The 10,060-nt window shown below is 39.5% G+C and overlaps 1 pseudogene; it reads left to right on the forward strand.

Annotated features, from left to right (window-relative positions):
- Positions 1-6,535: 6,535 nt before the first annotated feature.
- On the forward strand, positions 6,536-9,588 carry LOC121886166 (annotated as a pseudogene).
- The last annotated feature ends 472 nt before the right edge of the window (positions 9,589-10,060 follow it).

The raw sequence follows: 10,060 nt of genomic DNA on the forward strand, positions 1-10,060 counted from the left end.
CAAGGACAGACTGAGTCAATAAATGGACAGAAAACTGACAAGGTTTAGATTTAGTGGAAACAACAGGCAGGCAGAGAACCGTTAATAAGAACGGTTGTAGAGTTACAGAAAGGTAAAATATTTTTAGATGGCATTGCAGATTTTTCCATGAGATCGCTGCACTAACAGCAAAAGCAGTTTTTACCAGATCAGGTCTGGTTCGGGGCTCATGGAGCATCAAACAGTCACTGAAGCTGATTAAATATGGTCCACAGCGCCACAACAGCGGAAATGAGACATAAAATGAAGTTTTGCCTATGAGGATTTAGTAGAAATAAGTACTAGTGGTTACTATGTCTCTATGACAGGGAAGCCCAACCAATTTTAGTATATTGTATGCAGTGATGAGTGTTGTAATTATCACTAGAGATGAACCTGTGGTCCCCAGAGGCAGCAGAATGCGGATATATGACATCCCCAAAATCCATAAATGAGAGAAAAACCTCAATCCTCTTTTACTACCCAAAGGGAAGCTGCTATTTCTGTACAAGTCAAGCTTCTGGTCACAGTTTATCAATAAGGTACATGATATTGAATTGTAAATATATCATCAAGCCAGATGCCAAGATATTTGTATTCTGTGACCAGATCATCGCTGCCATTATCACTGCTTTTTTCCTGTGCTGGGCTCCCTATTACACCATGACTCTAATTGAGTTATGGTCTTACATTGATAATACGTCAAGTGGAGTAATAGAACTTGTTTTCACTATGGGGGTCCCTTTAGCCACCAGCCTGGCCTATCTTAAAAGTTGCCTGAATCCACTGCTGTATGTCTTCATGGGCCAAGATTTCAAGGATAAAGTCTGCAAATCCATCCTGAATGTATGTGAGACTGCTTTCCGGGAGGTTTCTCGTTTGCACACTGACACAAAGTCAGTGGACACCAGTCAGAGCCTTGACATGTCAGTTCTTAATACTCAAGTATGAGGCTGTAACATGAATAAACAAATGCTGAAACTGCACATTAAAAAATAATTCTGACACAAATGTAAATGTACACACAGTACTAGTCAAAAGATTGGACATACTTTCCTATTCAACCGAATAGGAACGTGTGTCCAAACTTTTGACTGATACTGTATCAAATTTCTTTTTTATTAGGGCCTGACCCCAAAGGGGCGAAGACCCTCTTGTAATTGTCCTGTTTGTTTCTTCTTTCTTCTTTATTATTCCGCCACTTAAACCCTAAATTTGACCCCCTAAACATGCTCAAAAACTCACCAAATTTGGCACGCACATCAGGTCTGGTGAAAAATTTGATAAAATGTAAAAATTTACCCCCAAAGTGCCAAAATGTGCTCGAGAGCGCCACCTATGTTACTAAAATGGCTGCCACAGCCTGTAGGAATGTCGTAGAGAGATCGAACCAAAACTCAATTATTTGTCTCATCAAGACCTACAAATCATATGCTGACATCCCTGACCTAAATCCAACAGGAAGTCCACAATAAGCCCATCAAAGTACCACCTTTCCCCAATTTTGGACCCAGAAGAAACGCTATCTCCTCCTTGGGCGTTAATGGTATCGGCTTCAAACTTTTATACATGACTTATGATACTGTGCTGAACAAAAGTTGTTTTGTAATAACTCGAACGGTTTGGATTTTATAAGCCCTGAAAGTTGTAGTGCACCTTACAATGTAAACCAATGGGAAGGCAATCTCTGGGCATGGACTTTGTGTCAAACTGATGCTTCTGACGTCTAAACTATTAGTCTGACCACTTTCAAACCTGTGTCAATGGATTCGCGACGAAATATCCTACAAACAGATGTGATTTTTAATATAAGATTTGGCCAAAGTCATGGGATTTATGAGGATATTTCACAAGAAGAGGCCTCTAAAATCCTGCTCTCCAACTGAGAAGGAGAAGGAGGGAAGAAAGGGGGGGGGGGGGGGGTAAAGTCAGACCTGTCAGCCCAGGTCTGACAACATCTACATGCTTGTGACAGAAACCATTGGACTGTGCCACGCCCCGAACAGTAAAGGATAGAAAACACATGTAAATTCAAGATTTGTAGGTCAAAGTCTCGTGACTCATTTAAAGTTCAAATGAAGTTTGTATCTAAAACTATGTGGAAGCAGTAAATGTTCAAAAAAGTGTGTGTTTGCTCACACTCTCCATTCAAATATATGAGTATTTTTCTGTGTCCAGCTGCAGTTACTTATTGTCTCTACACACCTGACAGTACACATGTCAATCAAACTTTGACCAGGTCATGTGGGTTAAAAGTCTTTATTTTCCTTAAAATAGATTTGATGAAAATTAGGAAGTTAATTTCTTTTACAAACAAACTCATCAAAAGATTTCAATTTATTTATTGAAATTAAAGTGAATGGGCCCAAAACTTGCATAATTTTGATGACACAGGTGTGAGCAAGACAGATATGTCTCACCCTGCAGAAAATTGACATCCTCACACCGTTGAGATTTGATGTTTCGCCATGACACAGGAAATTGCTATAACTTTATTGTACATGCTCCAGTCTGCACCAAACTTTACATGTTTGTAAAGTCAGACCTGGCAGCCCAGGTCTGGAGACATCTACATGCCCGTGACAGAAGCCCTTGGACTGCACCACGCCCTGACGTGCGCAAAGGTGCGAAGGCCTGTTCAACGCTGCTTGCAGCTTTCATTTCTTTTATTGTCTTTATAAAAGGACTTAGATTCCCAAATTGGAATATTGGAACCTGTTGAAGTTTGATTAATGTCAGTTTTATGATTAGCAAGCTGATTAGGTCAAGCAAAGTGTTCTAGATCTTAACTCCACTTACAGTATTAACAATCTGATTGAAGGGACTGATGGTAATATTGTACAATAAGGTAGCAGCTTCATTGTTAACTTGGGTTAGGTGTCCATTATTCCTTAACCTCAAGTCAATATAAAACCACAGATAAATGGAATGGCCCATTTATTTTATGTATGGCTGTGGATATGAATATTGTGACATGTACCATGAATCATGAATAATTGTTATTGCAATACTTGCTCATCATTATTTTTACATTGTCAAAATATTATTTTTGACTTGACCTGGCATGTTTTACTGTATTTATGGTGGATTCATTCAACGTATTTAACTGATAATAAAGTGCTGCCATTTCGTGCATGCTTAAAACTTGTGTAACTGCCACCAGAGGAGTTGTGAAATTTCTGAAGTAGTCTTATTGAAAGAGGAATAGAAATATTTGCCAATCTAGACCTATGCAATACCTTCAATACTATATTAACTCTAAAACTATGTTAGAAAAGATATATCTTAGCTTCAGATCAGTTTTGCTTGCAGGGATACAGAGACACCACAGTTTGTGTCCAGCTTCAAGTGGACATTGGCAAGAATGGAGTTATCTTCTATTTTTATAAAACTCTCTGGAAATATGTAACTCACATTCAGATGTTGATTCAAACAGTCAACACCAGAACACCACTGAAAACATGAGAGGTGCTACAAAGGGTGTAATGTAATATAAATAGTATATAGGGTACAGTTAGGGTATAATGTAGTACTATAGTGTATCCACGTAGTTCATCTATCAGTTAAGACACTGTATGGTTTTAAAAAATTGTGAAAAATTTGATCAATCACAATGAATCAAGTTTCTTTTATGACCACATGATTAGACTGGTGGAATTAATGTCAGTATAGATGGAATAGCTGTAACAATACATCACATACAACACTACTGCAAACATAAAGGACATAAGTGCAAAAGAAGAAACATACAGTAGCTTACACAGCTCCAAATACCGTACAATACAATTAGACCAACTTTTGTGTATTCATCAACTGTACGGCTTTGGGGAAGAAGCTCCGGTTAAGGCGTTCTGTCCTGTCTCCTTGTGATCTGTTCCTTCTGCCAGAAGGGAGATACTGAAACAGATGGTGAGCTGGGAGGAGAGGGTCATCCGTGATCTTGATAGCTTCTGAGATGGTATGCTGTGCGTATATGGAGTCCAGTGTGCGGAGTTGCAACCTATCACCTATCTTTGAAGCTCTGGTGATAATTCTATCCATTTTCTTTAATATGTGCTTATATGTGTTTCCGTACTAGACAATAATCGATAGTGACAGGATCCTCTGGATTATGGCTGTGTAAAAATTGGACCAGTAGACCTTTCCTGACCATACACACTGATTAATCAGGATTTTGACTGTATTGTAATTGACCTAGCAGTTGTTTTACAACTCATAGTTGTTGTTTTTTTCATTTTTACCTCAGTATTCCCTGAGTACAGTACAACTTTGATGCAATTTCACTGTTCATCAACTTCTTTACAAAGTTTTCAGCTGCCCTGACATCTACCTAGTTTTAAGTACAATAAAATGTATGTAAAACCTGAGGCGGCACATATAGAATGCAAATACCTCAAAAGGAAATGAAAAACAAACAGGCAAGACAAAAGAGGGTGGGGGGGGGCCCCATGTGTTTTGAAATTTTTGAGGAAATCTGATTGAAAGAGCAATCGGTACATATGCCAACCAAGGCCTGTGCAATACTTTCAGTACTAATATTTCCATCTAAAAACATGTTAGAAAAAATGTAATCCTGCTTCAGATCTGTTTTTGTTTGCAGGGACAGATTTACAGAGGCACCAGAGTTTGTGTGCAGCTTCAAGTGGATGGCGGAAGAAAGGGAGTTGCCTTCCATTTCATAAAACTCTTTGGCAACCCTAAATGATTGTCAGATGCTGCTCGGACTTTCTTGCAACATAATGTATTATGTAACCTACATCCATATGTTGATTAAAATGGTCAACACAAGAGCACCAACACAGTAAAAGTGTGAGGTAATGTAGTGCTATACTGTATCTACAGCACATATACATTATGTATCTCATCTATGAATGAAGACAATATATGGTTTTAGAAAATGTGACAAAACTTATTTTAATCACAATGCATAAACAGCCAAAGTTTATGCAAAAGGGTTTATGGGCTTCTAAATAGAGAAGTGCATGCTGCTTGTGTCTCCGCCTCATCGAGTGCGATGACAAAACACATTTGTCCTCCACACATTAAGCTATATTAACCTGTCAGGGTTTGATCAGAGTTATTTCTGCTGCAGACACATCCTCACCTGACTGGAGAGCTTTGAGAAAGGTACTGTACCTTTGTTATTCTCAGAGTTTCATATTTGTAGCATAATATGAATCCACAAGGAAGAAATAAGATGATCAAAGCATGAGATTTGGATAGAAAAAGAATACACCACTACATAAATAGTGAGCAGAACAGGGCCCAAAAGTGATGCCTGCAGCACACCCTTGGCAATAGGCAGTAATAGAGATTTGGGTGTGTCGGCCTTAATAAGAATACCAGTGAAATAACATAAAAATTGGTATGCTGTTGTTACGACCCAGCCTAGGAGAAACCCTGGCGCAACATGAAAATTGTGAGACTCCCCTCTTCCCAACTCCCAAGAACCACCAGCCACAAGGAATTTGCAGCCCTTTAAGTTTTTTATTCAGAATGCCTTAAGCTTCAGGGTGGGCTAACAGCGAAATAACAAACAGAAGTAACTAAAGCTGAGGAGCCTAAACTTACCTACTCAAACAGAAGAAGAACAAAAAGACAAGCCACTAACCTAACTTCTAACCTAACAAAAACAGGAGAAAAATAGGATTAAACAAAATTGCTATCCACCCCTACGAAACCTGGGCTGGTATTTCACATGAGAAAAAAAACTACATACAACATCAGAACATGTTGGCTAACATGTTGGCTGGCATGTTGGCTGGCATGTTGGCTGGCATGTTGGCTGGCATGTTGGCTGGCATGTTGGCTGGCATGTTGGCTGGCAGTGGAGAGAGATGAGCCCCACAGAAGCTGGAAGGAGCTGGCCTTAAAACTGCAAGCCTGGAGGCTGGAACCAATCAGCTCCCTGGAACAACCCACAAACTCACACAGTCACAATCATTCAATTAGCCCCTGCACACCTGCATCCCAACACATACACACTTCAGCAGGAACCCTAGAGAGAGAGAGAGAGAGAGAGAGAGAGAGAGAGAGAGAGAGAGAGAGAGAGAGAGAGAGAGAGAGAGAGAGAGAGAGACAGATCCACAACAAAGCACAAAATTAAAGCACATACAAAAGACACAGCAGAAAAATGCTTAAATGACCTCTGGGTCATAACACTGTTTGTATGTGGCTTTTCACTGTAGATTGTTGATTATGTTCAACTAAGTTGAGACTTGGAAGGAAAGTTAAGAAACATTACTCACCTTTTCTCCAAACACTTTGTTGGTTAACATGAAAATAGGATTAATGAAATAATAATAATAAATAATGAAGTAACCATTTGGACTGTCGACAGAGGAACTCGCTACGACTTTGCATAGTTCAAGTCAAATCTTTGTGAAAAGCATCTTCATAGACTATTTTTGGGAGCTAAATGCATTTTCAATTGTGTGTTGAAATATGTATAGATAGATACATACAGGTAGAAATGACATTTATTCTTCCTTTTACCATTGCAGATCTCAAGACAATAATGGATATGACTGCTACACCTTACTATTGCACCAATACAACAGGTGTAGATGAAGAAAATGGCTTTTTTAATGACACCTATGCTGATCTGAGAAGGTCTCTCGACATCATGTCTGCCGTTATCTACTCCCTGGCTTTCATTCTGGGAGTGCTCGGAAATGGAGTGGTTATCTAGGTGACTGGGTTCAAGATGAAGAAAACAGTGAGGACAGTTTGGATCCTCAGCCTTGCTGTTGCTGACTTCCTCTTCACAGCTTTCCTTCCTTTTGTGTGATATACACAGCTCTGGATTTCCACTGGCCTTTCGGCAAGTTCATGTGCAAACTGGACAACACAGTAAGGTTTCTGAACATGTTTGTCAGCGTCTACATTCTGGTAGTGATCAGCGTGGACAGATATGTGTCTGTGGTGTGGCCTGTCTGTCTGTGTCCCCGCCTCAATGTGTGCATTTATATAACACATTTGTCCACACATTAAGCTATATTAACCTGTTAGGGTTTGATCTGAGTTATTTCTGCTGCAGACACATCCTTACCTGACTGGAGAGCTTTGAGAAAGGTACTGTACCTTTGTTATTCTCAGAGTTTCATATTTGTAGCATGATATGAATCCACAAGGTAGAAATAAGATGATAAAAATATCAGATTTTGGATGGATGAAGTATAAGAATGGTGATGTTATTAATTATTTAATCTATTTTGTTAAATAAGTTTGGCTGATGCTCTTTTGCAGTAATGCACTGTTAAAAGGTTGATAGAATAATAGAGGTATAATAACAAGGACAGACTGAGTCAATAAATGGACAGAAAACTGACAAGGTTTAGATTTAGTGGAAACAACCACAGGCAGGCAGAGAACCGTTAATAAGAACGGTTGTAGAGTTACAGAAAGGTAAAATATTTTTAGATGCCATCGCAGATTTTTCCATGAGATCGCTGCACTAACAGTAAAGGCAGTTTTTACCAGATCAGGTCTGGTTCGGGGCTCATGGAGCATCAAACAGTCACTGAAGCTGATTAAATATGGTCCACAGTGCCACAACAGTGGAAATCAGACATAAAATGGAGTTTTGCCTATGAGGATTTAGTAGAAATAAGTACTAGTGGTTACTATGTCTCTATGACAGGGAAGCCCAACCAATTTTATCATATTGTATGCAGTGATGAGTGTTGTAATTATCACTAGAGATGAACCTGTGGTCCCCAGAGGCAGCAGCATGTGGATATATGACATCCCCAAAATCCATAAATGAGAGAAAAACCTCAATCCTCTTTTACTACCCAAAGGGAAGCTGCTATTTCTGTACAAGTCAAGCTTCAGTCACAGTTTATCAACAAAGTACATGATATTGAATTGTAAATATATCATCAAGCTAGATGCCAAGATACTTGTATTCTGTGACCAGATCATCGCTGCCATTATCACTGCTTTTTTCCTGTGCTGGGCTCCCTATTACACCCAGAGTGGAGTATGTACTGTATATTATAGTAATTACTGTATGTCTTTGGATCTGGAGAAAAGGATTCATTTTGTTTTTGCCAGTAGTGTTTGTAGGAATGTTTTCTACATGATTAAATTTGTTTCGTAACTCATGAATAATGCGCCAAAATATGTTTCGTAATTTCTGAAGAAATCTGATAAAGAGTAAAAAACAGGATGCTGACAAAAAGAACATTTGACAACATAGACCTGTGAAATACTAGTAGTACTATACTATATATACAAATGCATTGAAAGATATTTTGCTGCAATGCCCTGTTAAGAGTTTAGTAGAATAATAAAACAAGGACGGACGGAGTCAATAAAGTGGAGAGGAAATAGAAAAGGCTCAGGTTCAGTGGCAGCAGTCACCAGCAGACAGAAAACCTTTAATGTGAATGGTGTTAAAGTTACACAAAGGTAAAGTGTTGTGGATTTTAGTTGACATTGCAGATTATTACATGAGACCAATGCACTAGCAGGAAAGGCAGTTTTTAATCAGTTCTGGTTTGGGACTCATGGAGCAACAGACAATCACTGGAGCTGATTAAGTATGGGCCAGAGCACTACAAATGGCAGAAATGAGAAAATGGCACTTTACCAACAAGGGCAATCTCATTTACATAAATAGTGAGCAGAACAGGCCGAAAAAGAGATGCCTGCAGCACACCCTTGGTAGCAGGCAGGAATAGAGGTTTGATCGTTCCCGCCTTAATAAAAATACTAATGAAATAACACAAAAATTGGTAGCTGTTTGTATGCATGTTTGTATTCAGTAAGTTCTATTAGATCCTCCAGATTATCCTCTATACATGATTGTACTATACCATTTGGTTGCACTGCATTTGGACAGTCAGCTTTCTCTGTGAAAGCCACAATTCAGTGGAATGTCTTGGGCCCAGAACCACCGAAATATATGCAAGGCGTCCTGTGTGGGTCTGGGCGTTTGGGTACTGGGTCTGATACTCAGCCTTCCATACTTCATTTTCAGGGACACTGGGCCATCATCTGATGATGAAACAATCATCAACTGCTACGACAACTATGCCTTTTCTGATGACTTCAATACACCATCTGTGAATCAGTTACGACTGCTTCGTTTTAAGGCCATGACCATCATCCGCTTCCTTCTGGGTTTTGTTGTCCCCTTCACTGTCATCGTCTCCTGTTATGCTGTGATAATCCATCGTCTCAGGAGGAACCGCACCAGGGCCAGCCGCTCAAGTCGCCCCTTGAAGATCATCGCTACCATTATCACTGCTTTTTTCCTGTGCTGGGCTCCCTATTACATCATGACTCTTATGGTCTTACATTGATAATACGTCAAGTGGAGTAATAGAACTTGTCGTCACTATCGGGGTCCCTTTAGCTACCAGCCTGGCCTATCTTAACAGTTGCCTGAATCCACTGCTGAATGTCTTCATGGGCCAAGATTTCAAGGATAAAGTCTGCAAATCCATCCTGAATGTATTTGAGACTGCTTTCCGGGAGGAGGTTTCCCGTTTGCACACTGACACAAAGTCAGTGGACACCAGTCAGAGCCTTGACATGTCAGTTCTTAATACTCAAGTATGAGGCTGTGACATGAGTAAACAAATACTGAAACTGCACATTAAAAAATAATTCTGACACAAATGTAAATGTATACACAGTACTAGTCAAAAGATTGGACATACTTTCCTATTCAACTGAATGGGAACGTGTGTCCAAACTTTTGACTGATACTGTATCAAATTCCTTTTTTATTAGGGCCTGACCCCAAAGGGGCGAAGACCCTCTTGTAATTGTCCCGTTTGTTTCTTCTTTCTTCTTTATTATTCCGCCACTTAAACCCTAAATTTGACCCCCTAAACATGCTCAAAAACTCACCAAATTTGGCACGCACATCAGGTCTGGTGAAAAATTTGATAAAATGTAAAAATTTACCCCCAAAGTGCCAAAATGTGCTCGAGAGCGCCACCTATGTTACTAAAATGGCTGCCACGGCCCGTAGGAATGTCGTAGAGAGATCGAATCAAAACTCAATTATTTGTCTCATCAAGACCTA

Source organism: Thunnus maccoyii, chromosome 19, assembly GCF_910596095.1.
Source record: "Thunnus maccoyii chromosome 19, fThuMac1.1, whole genome shotgun sequence".
Classification (NCBI taxonomy): domain Eukaryota; kingdom Metazoa; phylum Chordata; class Actinopteri; order Scombriformes; family Scombridae; genus Thunnus; species Thunnus maccoyii.